Raw genomic sequence first — 21,120 nt, 5'->3', positions numbered from 1 at the left:
CATCCTCATGGACTCAAACTCTCTGAAACCATAAGCACAATTAAACACTTCAATAAGTTGCCTTGGTCATAGTGTTTTGTCACAGCAATAGAAAAGTAACTAAGACACCCCCACACACTAAGTTCTGCAGCTGACTCTTCAGTGGACCCCATCTCGGGGGTCGTTTAGCTAATTCAACCTGATAGGAGCTGGTATCAGATCCCAGAGGCTGGGGGCTCAGCTTCATGACACTGCTTCTCCACTTCAAGCACCAGATACAAGCACAGGTTGTGTGTAGTTTATGCAGCCAGCTGTGCCTAAGGGTTCCTACAATCCCCCCAGTGGATTTGATCTTCTTGTTAGAGTAGATCACAGGACAAGGAAGAATACATTACCTCTATTTATTATAAAGGATATTTAAAAGGACTCAGATGAAAAGTTCCAGAGGGTGAGGAGAAGAAGCAGGGCTGTGCGGCTCCTGTGCTCTCTCTGGGCATGCTGCTCTCTCAGGTTCTCTGTGTGTTCACCCATCTGAAAGCTCATGGCCTTTCCAATCCTTTGAGGGATTGTTTGGGGGAGGATGTCCTAGCTAGTTTTATGTCAAATTGAGACACACTAGAGTCATCTGAAAGGAGGAACCTCAATTGAGACAATGCCTCCATAAGATTGAGCTGTAGGGCATTTTCCTAATTAGTGATTGATGTGGGAGGGCCCAGTCCATTGTGGGTGAGGCCATGCCTGGACTAGTGATCCTGGGTTGAATAAGGAAGTAGACTAAACAAGCCATGGAAGCAAGCCAGTAAGCAGCACTCCTCTGTGACCTCTGCATCAGTTCCTGCCTCTAGGTTCCTGTCCTGCTTGAGTTCCTGCCCCAACTTCCATTGATGATGGACAGTGACAGGGAAGTGCAAGCCAAATAAACCCTTTCCTCAACAACTTGCTTTGGTGGTAGTGTTTCATCACAGCAATACTAACCGTGAGACAGGGTTAAATTTTATTAAATTGTATATGTATTTGTGTCTATGTGTGGGTATGTGCACATGTGTGCAGGTACCTTCAGAGGTAGGAAGAGGACATTGGATCCCCATGGAGATAGAGTTACAAGTGTTTATGAGACGTTCAGTATGAGCACTCAGAACTGAACTCTGCTCCTCTGCAAGAGTACATGTTCTCTCTGCCTCTTTCTCTTTTTCTCTGTGTGTGTGTGTGTGTCTCTCTCTCTCTGTCTCTATCTCTTTCTCACACACACTCTCTCTCTGTGTGTCTCTCTCTCTTCCTTTGAGACAGGGCCTCACTATGTAGTCCAGGCTGGCCTTGAACTCATAGAGATCTGTTTGTGCTGGGATTAAAGGGTATGCCACTATGCCTGGCTTTATACATGTTCTTAACCACTGAGCCATCTCTCCAGCCCTCAGGTTTGTTTACTAGCTTTATTTATTATGTGTTTGTGAACATGTCATGGCATTTACCACTGAGCCATTTCACCAGCCCCCTTTGAGTTATTATGGTAGCTTTGGTCCATGGGCATAGTCACTGATTAGCCAGCACTGACCTCCTAAAGCTTTGGTCCTCCTTTGGGGACAGGCTAGAAGCTGGAACATAGATCTACAGTCCGGGGAAACTAGTTTGAAAACAGTTTCAATGTTTAGCTCCACCTTAAACAAAATACCCTCTTACTCTGAATTAAACTTCTGCATACTAAATATGCATAGATAGATAGATAGATAGATAGATAGATAGATAGATAGATAGATAGATAGATAAATAGACAGACAGTGTTGAAAGCACTCACAGAGTCATGGAGATGAGAAGAAACAGTGAACAGAATACCTGACATAAAATGAGAACCAGATAAAAAAAAGGGGGGGCATTAATTTTCTCTTCAGTGCTGTTGATGTCAGCAACATTACAATGGGTATTACATCTTGCAAAAAATATATATATATATATTTATATTTATACTTATACTTATACTTATATTTATATTTATATTTATATTTATATTTATTTGCGGGTGCTCACAGAGGACAAGAGAGGGAATCAGATCCCTTTTTCTATTTTTTTTAGCCTTCTGCCTTTTTGTCCACTGTATAACTTACCTTGATAATCACTGATTACTTAGTCAAAAGAGGACAGCTAAGAGCTCCTTTTTGTAATGTTGCAAAGGTGAACTTCACCTTCCAACCATTCGGTTACAAGCCTTTTCTCAGCAGCTGATTGAAGGAATTAAGTTGCCTGCTATTTGGTTTTTTTTTTAAATCATTTTAAGTAGTTGATGATGAAATCATCTTCATTATTATACATTTTCTTCTTCTCTTGCTAATATTTCCAGTAAGGTAGAGAAATATTCACTGACTCATAATCTACAATGGTTACTTTTAATGTAAGCATGACTCAAATCAAGCGGTGTCAAGTTGTTGATCTCCATCTCCTCTGCCCACATGTGATCTAATTAAATAGTCTGAGGCATGACTTGTACCAGAGAAAATGCAAAATCAAAATAATTGCTGGCATCGTGGGTAGTCTGAAATAACTACATCAGGAAGCTTGCATATCAAATTACTTCCGGGCTCATAAGGGATCATTGTATCTGAGAGAACTCTGGAATCAAAAAAAAAAAATCTAATTGCTATAGTGACATCAGACGAATTTTCAAAGGGAAAAAGAACCACTTCCTTTGTCTGATGCTTGGAAATTGTGTAATGTGAAGTTTGGAGATATATTTTCAAAGCTCTAAAAATGCACACACTTTTTCTTCACACAGCAGGTCCAAGACAATGAACTACTTCGTCATTATACATCTACTGTGATTTTGATGGATATGATAAAAAGGAGAGTAGATAAGGTCTTAATATTTTATTTTTATAGTAATCTAGTAATTAAGACTTCAGTCTTTTTGTATACATTTGTGTGTGGAGGCCAAAAATTGACATCAGCTGTCTTCTTCAATTGCTTCTCTATCTCATCGCATTTTTTTAAATCTTATATTATGTGCACAGGTATTTTGACTGTGTGTATATCTCTGTAATCCTAGCACTTCTATGACAATATGCGAGGCAGAAATTCAAGAATCCCCAGACACTCAGGGACCAGTTAGTCTGGCACACACAGCAGCAAACAAGAGATGCTGTCTCAAACACAATGGAAGATGGAAATGGATAGCCAAGTTGTCCATGGCACACATGTGCCCCGAGTTACACACACAACCATGTACATACACACTTACCACAAACTCAATTGATTAAAATAAAGCTGTATTCTACACAGCTGGAGAAAGAGACATGGTCAGCATCCATTCCTTTTGGATGCTTCAGCAGAATCTGCTCTGAGCCTTGGTCTTAGCTAATGTGGCCATCAAATTCCTGGAAACCTTGGCTTATAGTCATAACACACCAGTCTTCGCCCCTATCTCCATATACCGCCTTCTGTAGGTTTCTTTCTATGTATCCCCTCTTCCTTATATCAGTTGGTAGACTCAGGGCTGTCTCTAATCAGGTCAGACCTTATCTAATTACACTTGCAAAAGCTCTCCTTATATCAGTTGGTAGACTCAGGGCTGTCTCTAATCTGGTCAGACCTTATCTATTTACACTTGCGAAAGCTCTATTTCCAAATAGGATTGTGATATAAAGTTCCAAAGGGCATGAATATGAATGAATTCTAAGAGTAAATTATGCAATCCACTTATAGTAATCAGTGACAATGATGATAGACAACAGAAAGAAGTTTGATGGATGGATGGATGGATGGATGGTACATGATAGATAGATAGATAGATAGATAGATAGATAGATAGATAGATAGATAGATAGATAGATAGATGAATGGATGATACATGAGAGAGAGAGAAAGAGAGAGAGATTGACAGATAAATGAGAGAAAGAGAGAGTATGTTTTTTTTTCTAGAGCAATGGAACCTCTTATGGCTCAGCTGTGCATGACCCAAGAACCTAAGATGCCAGGTACTCAGTCAACAAAAATTAACCTGAGACAGTAGCTTTGAGTTTGTTGTCTATACTAATGAAAGTTAATGATGTGAACCTCACAAGCACATACAAAGCAAAAGTAGGCTTTATTAAAAATTTTTACCAAGAAGTGAGAAGCTAAAGAAAATTGAGAAATCAAGGAAAAGTGAAAAACTCTGGAGAGTGGGAGTTGTTCCCAAGTCAGGAAAAAGCCATCAAACTTCCTTCTTTAGAGTTTTCTTAGGGCCATAGCAGAAGCTGGACAAACACTGAGGCCATCTCTTTTGAGATGAGTTGATTCTCTAGGCTACCATGAGCCAATCAAATGGAAGGTTCGCACACTCTGTGCATGTACCATGGCCCAACCAGTAAGGTGGGCTTATGTTGCCCACATGGTTGGGAGTAGCTGAAGCCCTCCTCTGCCCATCTGTGCTTTGTTATCTGCTGACCTTGACTTCTGGATAGCTGCTGTCAGCCAGTGTGGGTGTGGCCATCACAACCTTTCAGTTGTTTAAGCACATTTTGTTCTCACATTTACACATCAGCTTGTGTCTTTCCTTTGGTAGAGTTAACTCATGCCAGCTTCCAAGATGTAGCTGTGTTCTTTCTTAGTTACCTCATATTTAGCTCCTTGTCTATGGAATGTTCTTGTTGTAATCACTTTTCAGAAGACATTCATATGTGTGACTTACTCTGTAACAATTAGATGCCTTAGAAGCAAGGATACACAGAAGGACAACAGTACCTTACATATAGTCCTCAAGGGCTTTGGAGAGAAAAGAGCCAGCCTAGGATCGGTGGTCCACAGCTTTGTTCTTCATCTTGCCTGTTTGCCTTGGTTATTTTATACCCAGCTATATGCCCTCCTACTCATCTTCCTCGGTGCCCCAGATGCTACCATCTTAATCTTTCATCTTTTATCCCCAGCCTTAAAGACAAATTAAAATGAGATTTTCAGGATGGTTTCCAAGCACCATGAGTTATTTCTTGTAGGAGGAGATGAGGACATTAATAACCATAGGAGGGTGGTATGAGGATACATAGGAAGCCTAGCTACCTAAAAGCCAAGGGAGAAGGCTACAGGAGAAACCAATCCTGCTGGCACCTGGATTATAAACTTCCAGCCTGTAGCATTGCGGAAAAAAACATTATTGACAAAGCCACCCACCTGTGGTCCTTTATTATTACAGCCATAATACACCAGGGACCAAGCTGCTGTGAGGGAACAAGATGCAGAAATATATTTCCTACGAGGGGTCTTGAGTAGCACTGAAAGAGGGAAACACCCAGCAGAGCTCTGAAGGTCAGGACTCTCACTGGAAAAGAGGAGGCTGTTTGTTTTTATCGCCCTGGAAGCCTTTTTAAATATTTTTTAGATTTTTAAAAAAATTTTTACTCGTGTATATGTGTGTATCTGTGTGTGAATACAATGCCTGCAGAGGCCATAATGGGATATCAGGCTTTTTGGAGCTGGAGTTACAGTTGATTGTGAGCCACCCATGTGGGTGCTGAGAATGGAACCCTGGTTCTCTGTAGGAAGAACAGGAAATGCTCTAAACAACTGAGTTATCTCCCCAGACCTGTAAGCCTTTTTTATGATTAAAAGAAAATTCAGCAACTTACAAAACATGCTTTCACGTTACACCTGCAATTATAATTAAGTTTGGGAGAAAAATTGCCTGTATTCGGCACAATCTATAATAGGGGCTGTTAAGTTCCTGGCATTGCAAGAATTACCTTGAACACATTTGCTCCTTCATTTGAAATGTCATCCTGATAAAAAAATAATAATAATCATTCAGAAATTTCAACAATTTACATGGCAGCAAGATTTAATGATACTTAATATTTTATATATTTTTACTCTTTTTTATCTATATTTTAAAAGAAAATATAATTTGACTTACACATTACTTCTCGTGCCTTCTCCTTCTTTCCAGAAAACTACTGCGCATCCTTTTTATATGTTGTGCTTTCATGTGTTGTGTGTGATTCTCTCTCCTTTAAAGAGGGTGACAAACACACCCTCAGTGTGGCACGTTGCACTTTATCTTGTTATGAATGTAGAACTTACACAGATTTGCCGAGGCATCCTCGGCTATAAATGAATCGCACTTTATCCACTAGTCCCCTGTTGTTAAGAAATGAGGTTGTTTTGCTCTTTCAGCTGTGACAAACAGCGGTGATGACTGTCTCTGCATTTGTCACTTTGTGTGCATACAGTGTTCTCTTTGCTGCCTCTCTCAACTCACTCTATAAACCATCGCTCCAGCTGTACCTGAGACCTCGGCCTTTACTGTTCTGAGTGTCCCCAGAGACATTGTCAACCCTATGATGAATCTACTGATGTGGGCTAAACAGAGACAGTGACATCTACTTTTATGGCTTCAGTTCAGATTTGAATTCAAATCTCCAGATGTTGAGAGGCACGCATCATTTAATATGAAACTATATTAAAAGGATTGTACCCATCCCTGGGTAAAGAGGTTGATAATATGAGAAGGCAATTATTCATCTCGTTAATCATTCTATTACTCAAGGGAAGAAATGGGAAACAGCTGTGATACCTGCTCTCAGAAGGAGTCCTGAATCCTTCTGAGCAAAGGCAAGTTTTGGATGAGGAATAAAGAAACTCAGCTAGAAGTAGATGGGGATTTCCCTCCAAGCTCTCCTATACTTCAATCATTCAATCATCTCCATTAAACAAGTAAAGGTGTAGAGGTGAGAGTTAATGTTTTAGACTATATGTCTATGGTATGCCTATAATTTTTGTTGTTTATCTTTGTGCTAAAATTCAGGGCTTTTGCTCTTTCTTGTCCATATATGCATGTTCATGTGTGTTGGTGCTCATGTGTGTGTGTGTGTGTGTGTGTGTGTGTGTGTAGGCTAGCAGTCAACCTTGGGTGTCATTCTTCCAATGTTATCCACCTTGTTTTCTGAGAAAGGTTCTCTCACTGGGACTTGGAGCTTACCTAGTAGACAAGGCTGGCTCACTAGTAAGTCCTTGGGAATCTTCCTATCTCTGTCTCCCCAAGGTTGGTATTACTAGTGTGTACCATCATGCCTGGACTCATGTCCTCCTACTTACAGACTATGCTGTCTCCCAAATTCCAGGGATCTCACTCTTGAAGGAAGGTAGAACTGTAGATGCTTATGTCTTTAGTTAAAAAGAAGTGGCCCCATCATATTTACATGGCAATTTAATCAAGCGTCAGTACAAATGCATATCAAGCATTTATTAGAATAACAGCTGGATATGGTTATACAGCTTATCACATGACAGCTAGAGATGCTCAGTTCATATATTACCTTATTGAATATCCAAAGCTATCTAACACAATAGGAATTTCTGTCTCCAGTTCAGAGAGAAAGAGATTGAAGTCCAGGAAGTTTCAACAACCCATTCACATTCACATAAGAGGAACCAGGCTGGAATCCTGGTGTGTCTGACCACACTCTCACCTCTTCCTAGAGTTATACTGTATGTTCTAGAGATACTAGAAGAAGCAGATACTGGACTAGCCCTCAAAAGCCTCTGAATCAATTGTTATAAGACTCAATTGATTGTGATAAGCCTTATAATAAGGAAAGGAGATATGTCTACCTATTTTCCCAACATATGTTCAACATTATATGTAGTGTATAGAATATACTAGATGGCCATAAATGGAATAGTGAAAGAATATATTATAACATGAATTGCTAAATGGTCTTATAAAAGAAAGAAAGAAAGAGAGAGAGAGAGAGAGAGAGAGAGAGAGAGAGAGAGAAAGAAAGAGAGAGAGAGAGAAAGAAAGAAAGAAAGAAAGAAAGAAAGAAAGAAAGAAAGAAAGAAAGAAAGAAAGAAAGAAAGAAAGAAAGAAAGAAAGAAAGAAAGAAAAAAAAAAACTGGAGCCAAATATTGGGATGAAAGCTGAAAGATGAGAGAAGCAGAATAAGCCAGCCACAAGTTATTACCTCTAGGAAATCTTCAGTCTTCAAGACAGTGAGTTTCTGGTTCCTCATGCCTTATTTACCTTTTTCTGCCCTGCCATCTTACTTCCTGGAATTAAAGGTGTGTGTACTTCCCAAGCAAAAAGGCATGAGATCTCAAGTGCTGGGATTAAAGGTGTGTGCCACCATGCCTAGCTCTGTTCCCAGTGTGGCCTTGAACTCACAGAGATCCAGACAGATCTGTCTCCTGAGTGATAGGATTAAGGGTGTGTGCCATCACTGCCTGGCCTCTATGTCTAATCTAGTGGCTGGCTCTGTCCTCTGATCCCCAAATAAGTTTTATTGGGGTACACAATTTATCAGTGAAGGCACACAAGCACGTTGTAAGTCAGATCTTGGAAAAGGAAGACTGTGTGTCTAGTGAAATTACATCCTGACAGACACAACTGCATGTGCAAATGTAGAGATGGAACAATGGGCAGTGTGAGGGGAGCAGTGTGGGAGCTGGATGGTGGTAGCAAGCTAGGGGAAGAGCAGATGACATGCTTGCAGACTGAATTGAGAAGGATCCATGTGGCCGTAGTAAGAAAGCTGACATCCATGCTGGGACATTCCTAATCTTTAGTCAATGAGCATCATTCTAATTTACTTTCTGTTGCTGTGATAAAAATAAATAAGTAAAATAAAACATGGACTAAAGCAATTTCATGGAGGAAAGTATTTGTTTGGCTTACACTTCCAGGCTACAGGCCATCAACAAGGGAAGTTAGGACAGGAAAATAAGCAGAAACTATGAAAGAATATTGCTTGCCGGTTCACTCACAGATCCATGCTTAGCTAGCTTTCTCATAAAACCCTGGACTACCTGTCTAGGGATGGTGCCACACACCATGGGCTAGGGTCCTCCTACATCAATTACCATCAAGACAATGCCTTCACAGACATACCAATCTAATACTGGCAATCTCTCAATTGAGATTCCCTTCTTAGGTAGCTCCAGGCAGAGTCAAGCTTATAGTTAAAGCTAACTAAGACAATCATAGCTCAACTTATTGACTGACCATTTCTAGCCAACAGTTACTCATACAGCTCCTTAAATTCCTCATTTTTAAACCCAGGGAGAAAAAAACTAAGTCATTTGTGCTGAACTCTAATGATCTATGTGAAAGTTCACACACTCCCAGTGAACATCATAGAAGATGATCTTGACAAAGAATATGCTTTTAGTTTCTGGTTCTTAATTTAACAAGGGCAATGCAGAAGGCACGGTCAGGGCAGGGAACTATCTCAACTAAAATGCCATTTAGGTTGAAGTATTCTACATGAGACGGAGTTGGGAAACAAGTCGCAATTTTCTGGGCCCTTGATCATTTTTCTGGTGCCAGGAAACTGCGCATGTTTTTTTAAGCACTGTAAAGCATCTCCCTTTCCCCCTCAGCACATGGGAAATGTCATCACACAAATAATCTAACTACATACAATGGCACCACAGAGACTGGGATTTATATTCATGAGGAATGCACAGACACGTAATTCATGAGCGATGCTGACACAGTGAGCAATCAGAGGGTCTCAGAGGACCATAGATCAGGCCTAAATCTCTCCTATATTTGATACACTGTTGAGTTACACAAATTTGTGTCTTATGAACTGTCATTGGGTAGATTGCATTATGGGCTTGTATCTGCTGAACTATGGGGCTTCATTTTTATGGACATGTAAGTGGCCTGTGTTTTATTATGTTTAAACATAAAGTTTCTCCCATAATTCTGTGGTGACCTGGGTGTTTATGACCTGGTGGATGTGATTTATGGAGCATTCCAGATTCCAGAAGCACACTGCACAACCTCAAGAGAATATGGCTGAATGGATATCACGAGTGAGTATAAACCTCTGGCCTCTTGCACAGAGTTTACTAAGATGTCATTGAGACAGTCACTGCTCCTCTAGACTCAAAGCTGTCCTAGCATTTTGAAGGAAGATAAACAGTTGAGTCATTTATATTGGTGTCATTGAGAAGCCAAGGCCTCCCATCTCACCTCTAAGTACGGAGTCATTGAATGAACTAGCAGCAAAAACCATGTACAGACAACTGCTTTATCAATAAGCCATTAAGCTCCTCTGTCAAATGTAAAACTTCAATGGCAGTTTTGAAGGCATATCTCTTACCCATTCTTCTTCATTCTATCTCTTCTATGTATTTTGTCCTCTGCTCCTGGGACTTAATGCCACATCCACAATCATGATTTAATATATAGCTTTAATTTTAATTAAAAATCAGGGAAAATATTAAAAACTTCAACAAGTGCACACAGGAGATGACTGCTCCTTGTGTTTAATTATCCAACCATTAGGCAATAAATGAGAATCACTTTCTTATTATGCAATGCAATTAGGAAGAAATGTCTTTTGCTATCAGAAGAGAGAGCTAGACAATTCCAAAGTAGATTTTGAAAAGAAGCTGGGGAGGCAGTTCCAAATTGGTTTTTTGAGACTAAGATTGACAGTTAATATGTATGCTAATTGATGTCATACATTTCCTAGGTGTATCCCATGGTTGCTTGCAAAAATGTCCAAAAGATGCTTCTTAAAAGTCCCTTTTAAGGTGTGAGGTTGGAACCACGTGGGTTAGAGTCCCCATATTAGATAGAGCATGTCCTAGGTCCCATTCTGAGGAGAGTTCTTTAGCCCCAAGCATTAATAGCAAGTTTGGGAGCAAACTGGTCTACAAAATTGGTGAAAACACACCAATTCTCATGGTAAGTTAGCAGTTGGTGGTATCATGCGTTGTCATCCTCACAACTGAGCAATGTAAGTATTGTCATTTCCTCTATACAGACAAAGAGACCAGGACTCAGTAAGGACTCACACTGACCATGGGTCTTCATGTAGGGGATGAAATAATCTGGTTTACATGTATAGTCTGACAAGGTTTTCAACTGTTTTGGGCTCCCTAGCCCTCTGTGACAACAAAATGTGAAAGATCTCTAAAGCCTTTGAAATATTATCTTCACACCCGCATCTTTTTATCATGCATTGAAAAGGATGTTGTTTATGGAATAGAGAGGTTCCAACATTTAAAAAGAAACTTCACTCCTAATCTTTTCTGCAATTTGCATGTGTGGGAGGCAGTGAATATGCAAGGGTATCCATGTAGAGGCTTGAGGCTTACAACAAGAGTCTTCCTCAATTGCTCATCATTTATTTATTGAGACAGAGTCTCTCGATTGAACCCTAAGCTTGTGGACACAGCTAGCCTAACTACTAGCCTCTTCTGACTCTGCTTCCTTCTGAATGATGGAATTACTGACAAGCCACCATACCCATTTGACTTTTGAGTGATTTCTGGGCAACAGAACCCTGGTCCTCACCTTTGGACAGCAAGCGCTTTATCCACTGAGCCGTCTTCCCAGCCCACACTTTCAGAAGGGACATAAATATCCATTGACACCTACAGTTATCCACACCAAGCGCCCACAAAAGAGCTGCACATCATCACTTAGACATCTTAAATGCTTTGCCATTTCCCAGGAAACTGTTTTCCTGCCATATCCTTCACCAAATCTTATTCTAAAATGTGATCTTTTTATGCTTAAAATATTTTATTGATTTATCTACTTCTAAGCAATAAAAGGTGTACGGAAAACTGTCAGGTTGTAGTTAAAATAACTATGACCATAGCCCTTCAATATCAAAATAGTTCACCCAGTTGGCAAATAGTTACAACTGTTATTAGGTCAACTGTGAAGAGACAGCACATGCTTCACTAACCACCCCCCCTTTCTGCCCCATTGCCTCCTGACTTTCTTGACCCATGACCTCTCTAAATTCTGACCTGAAATAATAATCCCTGTGACCATACTAGTTCCTTCTCATCGTATTTAGTATCTTTTGCCTCTAAGGAGGTTCTTGTGTCTATTCTAAATTTCTTAGGAAAGCATAAGAGGCATTAGAGAGGACCCTGTCTCCTCTGCTCATCTCTATATCCCAAGAGTGGTGAGATTCACAGAGATAAGGGCACCTATTTGCAGAATACAGGAAAGAATGAATGTGAGCATCCAATGAGAGGAAACTTGGGTTTGGAAGATGTCTGAAGAGTGGTCCAACATTGGTGAGTTTGAAACAAAGCACTCAGTTGCCAGGCTCATTTCATGAATATGTGGTCTCTGTGTGCTTCTATATATATGTAAAAATGTATGTGGATGTCTATGGAAGCCAGAAGAGGGTGTCAGATCCCCTGGAGCTGAAGTTACAGGTATCTGTGAGCTGAGATATGAGAGCTGGGATCCGGGAGTGCCAATCATCTAGAAGAGCAGCAAGTGCTCTGACCGCTGAGCCATCCCTCCAACTCAGTCTCTAAACTTAATTACTCTAATACAAAGTAAGCCCAAGCAGCAAATGGAAAGATTAATGGTACATGAATAGTCACATCTTCTAATAGTGTCCATACCCACACAGGATGCACAAAATTTCCTCCCATAGATAGTTTAACAGACCATATAAAACACTTCATAGAATGCCTTTCAAATGATAAGCAGAGGGACGTTTTATGAGATAGTTCAATAAAAAACAACATAACCAAAATTTTAAGAGCATCAGTAGTCTGCCCTCCTCTCTGGGAAACAAAACAGCTCTGGGATGTCCACTAATCCTAGCACTCAGATCACATGTGACAGTGTGTTCTAGACTAAAGCCCTGCTGTGGTCTCTTTTCTTCTTCTACTAGAGTTCCATGCTTGTCTTTCCAGCCAATATACTCATTACTTAAGGAAGCTATTGTTTCTACCCAGCCTATGGTCTGTGTGTGGTGCACCCAAGATCAGTCAAGAGTTCATCTCAGGATAGCTAACTTGCTCTGAGAGAACTAAGCACAGTGATTGTCCTTAGTTGATTGTGTTTTTATCCCTTACTAAGTTAATGATCATCAAAACTTGATGTCTACAGATCGATTTCACAAGACACAGGTAACTAGCCAACCTTCAAGAGAGTCTTTAACAATGCTCACTTTCTAATATGTCCCTTTCTGGGCTCTCAGAAGTTCTTTGTAAATGTCCCTGCCTCCCCCACGTACCTTTGGTTTTAGGTACTTGGCCCTGATGCTGAAGGCAGAGCCACCCAGTGGGGAGCTGCAGGCCCATCTGCACAGGTTGTATTACCTCTGCGTCTTCTGTCCTCTCATCCTTAGCCTCTACCTTCCCTGGGATGGAACTGAGGCACCACACCCATACCAGACACCAGCAGGCCCAAAGACGGAGGAAGAGCCAGAGCCAGATCCTAACCCTGCTGGCTGGGCTGGAGTCAGGGTGGGCAATGCCTTGCTCAGCGGCTTCGTTTCTATCCATCCAGTGGGCAACCACCACTTGGGATGCAAGTACCTTGGGCCTTTGGCACAGCTCAGGGGCATAGAGAAGAATAAGCCACCCATGTTCATGCTCGCAGAAATCCCAGGTGAACTTTTACCTCCCCTTTATCAGGATAGCCAAAAACAGGGTGCTAAGCCCAGAAGAAGAAAAAAACAGATTGAAACAGAGTGTGACTTCTGACACTGGTGACACTGTGATCAGTAGCAGCTTCTCTCAGCTCATGCTTTCTGAGACGGCATGAGCAGCCTGTAGAAAGAGTCTCACTCACTATGAGAAAATGAGACTGTCCGCTAACAGCCAGCACCACAGGAGGGAGGCTTCTGTCACTGCATCCTCCTTCAGGAAGTAGAGTCCCCACTGATATCGATGGCAAGCCCAGGAAGGCCCCAGCCAGGAGGACCAGTCTAGGCTGCTTCTAAATTCCAAGTCAAGACTCCCTGAGAGGGGCTGGAGAGATGGCTCAGCAGTTAAGAGCACTGTCTACTCTTTCAGAGGACCCATGTTCAGTTCCCAGTACCCACATGGTAGCTCACAACCATATGAAACTCCAGTTCCAGGGGACCTGATGCCTTCTTCTGACCTCAGTGGACTCAGGCACACATATATACACATATGGTACACATATATACATATACACTTGCTGCGGAATATTCCTTTATATTGTATGAAGATGTGTCACTGTGATTTGGTTTAATAAAGAGTTGAATGGCCAAAAGCTAGGCAGGAAGAGGTTAAGCAGGACTCCCAGGCAGAGAGAGGAGAGGAGATGAATCTGGGTATGGGAGAGATGCCAGAGGACATGGAGAGGAAACAGGAGGTACAAGATGGAAGAGAGGTAAAAAGCCACAGGACAAAATGTAGATTAATATAAATGGGCTAATTTAAGTTATAAGAGCTAGTGGGACAAGCCTAAGCTAGAGGCCGAGCTTTGATAATTAATAATAAGTCTCCGTCATTTTATGTGAGCTGGCAGCCCAAAGGAAATTCTATCTATATACACTGCCAAAACACCGATACACATAAATTTTAAAATAAAAAAGAAACCCTAGCCGGGCGGTGGTGGCGCACGCCTTTAATCCCAGCACTCGGGAGGCAGAGCCAGGCGGATCTCTGAGTTCGAGGCCAGCCTGGGCTACCAAGTGAGCTCCAGGAAAGGCGCAAAGCTACGCAGAGAAACCCTGTCTCAAAAAACCAAAAAAAAAAAAAAGAAAAAAAGAAAAAAAAAAGAGAAAAAAAAAAAAGAAACCCTAGGAGATAATGTTTCTTGCTCAGTCGGTGTGTTGGAGTATTTTTGTGTCACTGTAGATCATTAGCACATTGTCTTAATCACCATTCTATCGCTGTAAAGAGGCACCATGACCACAGCACCTCTCATAAAAGAAAGCATTGAACTGGGGCTTGCTTACAGTTTCAGAGTTAGTCCATGATCATCATAGTGGGAAGCAGTGTGCACACAGGCATGGTGCTGGGGCAGTAAATGAGACCTTACATCTGATTCTCAAGTTGGAGGCAGAGAGAGAGAATGCAAGCCTGGGCCTGGTGTGGGCTTTTTGAAACCTCAAAGCCCACCCCCAGTGACACACCTTCTCCAACAAGACTAAGCATCCAAACACATGAACCAATGAACCACCACCCACAGGTTAAGCATCTTAAATACACACACACACACACACACACACACACACACACACACACACACACACACACACGATCATTCCCTAGGGGATGTGGACCAAATTCTAACTTATAACTACAAAACAGTGATTCTCCCAAATGGAATAATTACAGTCCTAAGTACATTTTGTTTTTGAAGTGAGAGAGACAGCTCAGCAGGTAAAGTGCTCACCTGGCAAGCTTGAGGACTTGGGTTTGATCCCCAGGACCCCTGTGGTCAAGGAGGAGTGAAGCTGGACACCACAGTGGCATCTGTTACTGGAGAGGCAGACAGCAGCTCCCTGCAGCTCACTGGCAGGACAGACCAGCCTACTCCGTGAGCTCCAGGTTCAACGAAAGATTCTGTCTCAAAAAAATAAAACAAGATGGAACAGCTCCTAAGGAAAGACACCTGTGGTGGTCCTCTGACCTATGCTTACACACACACACATACACACACACATACACACATACATACACACACATTCACACACACATACACACACATTCACACATATACACATATACACACATACACACACATACGCACACACATACACATACATTCACACACACATACACACATACATACACAAACACATACATACACACACATATACATACACAAGCATACATACACACACACTCGTGCACCCATCTGCCCCACCACCCTACAAACATGTGTACATACACACATGCACCCTCCCCCCCATGCACACACGCATGTACCCATACATATACAACCAAAGAATATTGTTTTGAAATATTTCAAGACAGGGAACCCAGAAGCTACAGAATAAATTGATACTGAGAAATCAGACTTGCTTTGGTTGGTGTTTTGATTCCCAGGTATGACTTGAGTTACACTCATTCTCTTGACCTATTTATTTAATATCTATTAAAAACTCATGGGCTGAAAGTCAATATTTCAATAAACCCACATATTGACTCATATCCTGTTTTCAGTTTACACACAGGGATTAGCTCTCTCTGTCTAGGTAATTTTGACCTTCATGGCAGGTTCTATTGCTGGATTTTGAAAGGAATGATTTGATCCTCTGTGATATTGTTTTGAATTCTTCAAATTGCAAGGCATTAAAATTACACGGTAGGTGGAAGAGCGAATGTGCTTAACGATTGCGTTTTCCTACTGTGAACTATGAACAATAGATAAGCGTAATTGCCATTGTAGATCTGCCCTGAGTGGATGGACACAGTTGCTCTTGGAGGGAAATAATGTCCAACAGAACTGGTAATTAATTGGGTTAATTAAAGTCGCTGCCATCTAACTTCTTTACTTCACTTCCATGTCTAAGCAAATGCTTAAGAAATATCCAAAGCAGTTACACCATGCCATCATTCCTATAGGAAATCTAGGAACAAGTGCTGTCTATAAAGCTGATTTCAGTTCAAATAAGCATTTGGGATGCCTCAGATGCAGCAATCATTATGGAGTTAGGAGTGTCTATAAGCAGAGTAAAGATGAAAATCCAGACAAAAATGCCAGATCTAAACATTCAAGTTTGCCCAGAAAGTCAGTCTTTTTTAGCATTACATCTGATTGCAGCTGAGCCCAGAGAGGCTTTGACCTGATGTACAGCTGTTGCAAGCTCCCTCTGCCACACTTTCTTCTTCCTTTAGTCATGGCCTGAAACCAGACTTCCAAATGTTAACTCACCATGCCCTGTTCCTTTTGAACTTGTCAACAAGTTAAGCCCTTCTTTAAAAGCTGGTGATGGGGCTGGAGAGATGGCTGGGGGGTGGTGAGAGTTTGCTGCTCTTCCAGAGGATGGAGTCTGCTCCCAGCAGCCATGCTGGGCAGCTCACAACTGCCTGTGCTTCCAGCTCCTGAGGCTCTGACATGCCCTTCTGGCTTCCACAGGCACTCGTGCACACACACACACACACACACACACACACACACACACACACACACACCACTAAAAATAAAAATTAAAAATGTTGAAGTCTCTCGGCCATATTACTGTCTAAGCAGCTTCACCTGTGCTGGGAAAGTGGCTCCTCTAAGATGTTTATTGGCAAACAGCTGTATTCTTCCCTCCCACACACACACACACATCTTACACAGTGTGTGTGTACATGTGCATTCGTGTGCATGCATTTGTGTACATGCATGCATGTATGCTTAAGTATGTAAAAGCCAGAGGTCAACTTTGGATGTCATTCCTCACAAATATTGACCTTTCTTGTGAAATGGGGTCTCTAGCTGGCCAGTGAACCCCAGGAATCCACCTGCCTCTGGCTCCCCAGTGCTGGGATGACAAGCTCATGCCCTCACGCCAGTTTTGTATGAGGGTGAGGAATTGAAGTCAGGTCCTCATGTTTACACAGCAAGCATCTTACCAAGGGACGCATCTCCCCAAGCCCATGTTTCCTTTTCTTCCTGGCTCCATGAGGAGAACAGTGCTTTCTCTCTGCTGTAACTAGGCATGTCTTCCATGAATTCCAGCCACTAGCCCTCAGAAGCAGTGATGGACAGGATTGCTGGGCCCATGCCAGAGCTTTTTCTACACTTCTTCCTTTCTGTTCCTGCAGATGAGCCGGACCCTTGGAGACTGTGCATCGCACACAGTTTGAAACAAGACACTAGGATACTTCATCCCTAAGTCCAGGACTTGGCGAAGAGCCCTTCAGCCAGTGGATATTGACCAATTTTGCATCCATTAGACAAATTCATTTCAGCACTTGATGGACTATAGATCAGTCTGTTCTTTTGATGGGCCTTTGAACCAATGGTAACAGCTTATTGATTCCCTCAATAATAAATAATTGAAATAAAATCATTGACCCATCTACATTTTTATGGGAGTAGGGATTCTGCCTCTCCAAAGCATCATAACATAACAGCATAATTACTGTCCATGGCAGAAGTACATGCCATCAAACATTGTCTTTCCACTATCCCCGTCAACATCCGCTGGGTGAAGTCAATTTTTTTAAATTTATGTTTAATTAAGTGTATATATGTGGGTATGTGCATGCTGGTGCCTGCAGAGGCCAGAAGGGATCATCTGATCCCCAGGAACTAGAGTTACTGGTGGTTGTGAACCACCTAGTGAGGGTGCTTGGAATTAAATTCAGGTCCTCTGAAACAGCAAGTGCTCTTCCCTGCTGAGCCATCTCTCCAACCTCCTTAGAGTTACTTTTTTAAAAACAGGATTAACACAAGTGTAAAGCCCACCCTATGACCTAACACAACACCAGCTCCACAAAGCAATTTTGAAGCTGCTCTTTTCTGAGGTCTGAACGAGAGAACTGATCTTTCATGATGTTGCCACAGCATCCCCTTTAATGAAAGATGCTTTAAGGTCACATCCCACTGTTTGTCACTGCTCTGTCCACACTGGTGGCACCACACTCTCCTCTGCTGAAGGACCTCAGAGAGGTATGGAGAAGGCTTAATTTGAGCCAACATGTGGAAGCTACCAGAAGGCAACAGAGATGGTTGGCATGAGGTGTTTTGCAGACACATCTGTGCTGGCTTTTTAAGAGAAGAAACACTGATGAATAAAATATGCTAAGTACATTTCCATGCCTGAATCCCATTCTCTGTAACACTGCATATGCAAAATATGTAATACTCCACTCTGGTGGAATTATTCTCAGGCCTTACATCTTCAGAGAAGACTTCAGAAGTGCTTAGACAGACAGCAGATATCAATGTCTAGATTCATAGTTGGCCCTTTGCTCTCACCCACATTCCCTAAACCTTGTTCTGTGTGCAGCTCTCAGTGGGGCTGTGGTTTGCTTAACCCCTACATCCACCCCAAATGGTTATAATGGATGGGATTGGTGGGATCACATTTGCTTTTAGTTTTAATGATGAGAAATGTTTAGTTTCCTCTTCAGGAAAAGAGAAATAACTATTGGGAATATGAAATCAAATGGGATATTACTCATCTTTTAAGCAGGAAATTGTGTAGGATATGATGATATGTATGATATGATATAATATGACTGTGACTATGCTAAATGAAATAAGCCAGACACAGAAGGAGGAAACTGCATGGATTCACTTGTCTGATATACCTAACATGGCTAAATTCACTAAAACAAAGAGTAGATAGAATGCTAGGTGTCTGGGGCTAAGAGGCAGGAAAAATGAGAAATTACTAGTCATGGATCACAAAACTTCTGTTAAGTACCATGAACACATTCTATAAAGTTCCCATACAGCACTGTACCTGTAGTCAAAAATAGTGTGATGTACATTTAAATTTTTTCTTAGAGGTATTTTTCTCATGTTAAATATTTTTATCACAATAAAATGGACTTTATAGAAACATTAACTAATTGTATTAGCTACTTTTCTGTTGTGGTAAAATACCATTACCAAGGCAACTTATGAAAGGAAGGGTATCTGGGTTGCTCTCACAGGAATGAGTCCATCATGGCAATGAAGTTCTGCAGTGAGCAGCAGACATGTCAGTAGGAACCAGAAGCAGGAATCTGAGAGCTCACATCATTTACTACCACAAGCTGGAGGCAGAGAGGCTGCACAGAAAGTAGGGCAAAACTATAAACACTCAAAGCTCACCTCCACAGTCAGACTTATTCCAGCAAGGCTACACCTCCCCAAAGTTTCCACAGTCTCCCTCCAATGCACCACCCCTGGAGACCAAGAGTTTAATTGCCTGAGTCTATTCAAACTACCACACTAACCAAGTCAGCAGTCTTACGGGACAAGAGATGGTTCCCACAGAATGTACAGTATGTAGGTCTATTATTACATTAAAACTTCAGCTGGTGGGAAGGTACTGTCATCAGTATCTAGTCAATGACCTTTTCCTAGATATTTTGCTTTTCAGTGAATTACACAATTTCTGTCTAAAAAAAAAAGAACTGACTGCTGTGGGATGGTCTGTATGTCAAATTGCTCTGATTGGTCAATAAATAAAACACTGATTGGCCAGTGGCTAGGCAGGAAGTATAGGCGGGACTAACAGAGAGGAGAAAAGAAAGAACAGGAAGGTGGAAAGAGTCACTGCCAGCCGCCGCCATGACAAGCAGCATGTGAAGATGCCGGTAAGCCATGAGCCACATGGCAAGGTATAGATTTATGGAAATGGATTAATTTAAGCTATAAGAAGAGTTAGCAAGAAGCCTGCCATGGCCATACAGTTTGTAAGCAATATAAGTCTCTGTGTTTACTTGTTTGGGTCTGAACGTCTGTGGAACTGGCGGGTGACAAAAATTTGTCCCGACTGTGGGCAAGGCAGGAAAACTCTAGCTACAACTGACCAGACAGCATGTTGGAAGAGGGTACTAATATGAATTCTTAAGGACAGGCTTTTTAAAAGACACTCAATATGGGCTGGAAAGATGGCTCAGTGGTTAAGAGCATTGGCTGCTCTTCCAGAGGTACTGAGTTCTGTGGAGATATTTTATTTGTGATGAAATGTGATATTTTATTTGTATGTTAATAAATAAAGTTGCCTGGAGATCAGAGGTCAAATAGCCATTAAGCAGAAGTCTGACGGTGGTAGCACACGCCCTTAATTCAATCACATGGCAGGCAGAGTCTCTGTGTGGTCAAGGACACAGCCAGCATGGTGACACAAGCCTTTAATCCCAGTACCAACCATAGAGACCTAGAGGTCTGTATAGACAGGCAGTCACGAGAAAGTCATGTGGCTGGGCTTAGAGCCAATGAAAAGGCAGAACAGAAAGGCAATAAAAACACAAGTCATGCAGGAAAAAACTCTCTCTGGGGAAGCTACTACTGGTGGTAAGCTAAAGCTAGTCGTGGCTATTGCTCTGATCTCTTTGACTGTTTCCTCTGTATTTTGCTCTGTGTTTCTTATTTACTAAGACTGTTTAGAATTTGTCAACAGAGTTCAATTCCCAGCCTCACAACCATCTATAGTGGGGTCTGATGACCTCGTCCAGTGTGCAGGCATACGCACAGATAGAGCGCTCATATACATAAAATAAATAAATCTTTTTAAAAGTGCTCAGTATTAGTTTAAGTCAACTGGAACACATTAGAAAAATAAAATAAAAACCAGTTTCAGGGCTGGCTGTACCCAGAAGCATCCAGTATTAACACACATGAGACTCTGCTTTTACCTGTCTATGTTTGCTTGATTCTCAAGAAGGCTCTTCCTGTGACATCCAAGCCTGCATGTGCACAGGCCTCTAGTAGACACTCTCATGTAAAAGGCTCCTTCTCAAACACCCGGTAATAATATTAGGACACATACAGGT

The sequence above is a fragment of the Peromyscus maniculatus genome, chromosome 4 (genome assembly GCF_049852395.1).
Source record: "Peromyscus maniculatus bairdii isolate BWxNUB_F1_BW_parent chromosome 4, HU_Pman_BW_mat_3.1, whole genome shotgun sequence".
Lineage (NCBI taxonomy): Eukaryota > Metazoa > Chordata > Mammalia > Rodentia > Cricetidae > Peromyscus > Peromyscus maniculatus.
Note: the sequence above shows the minus strand (reverse complement) of the source record.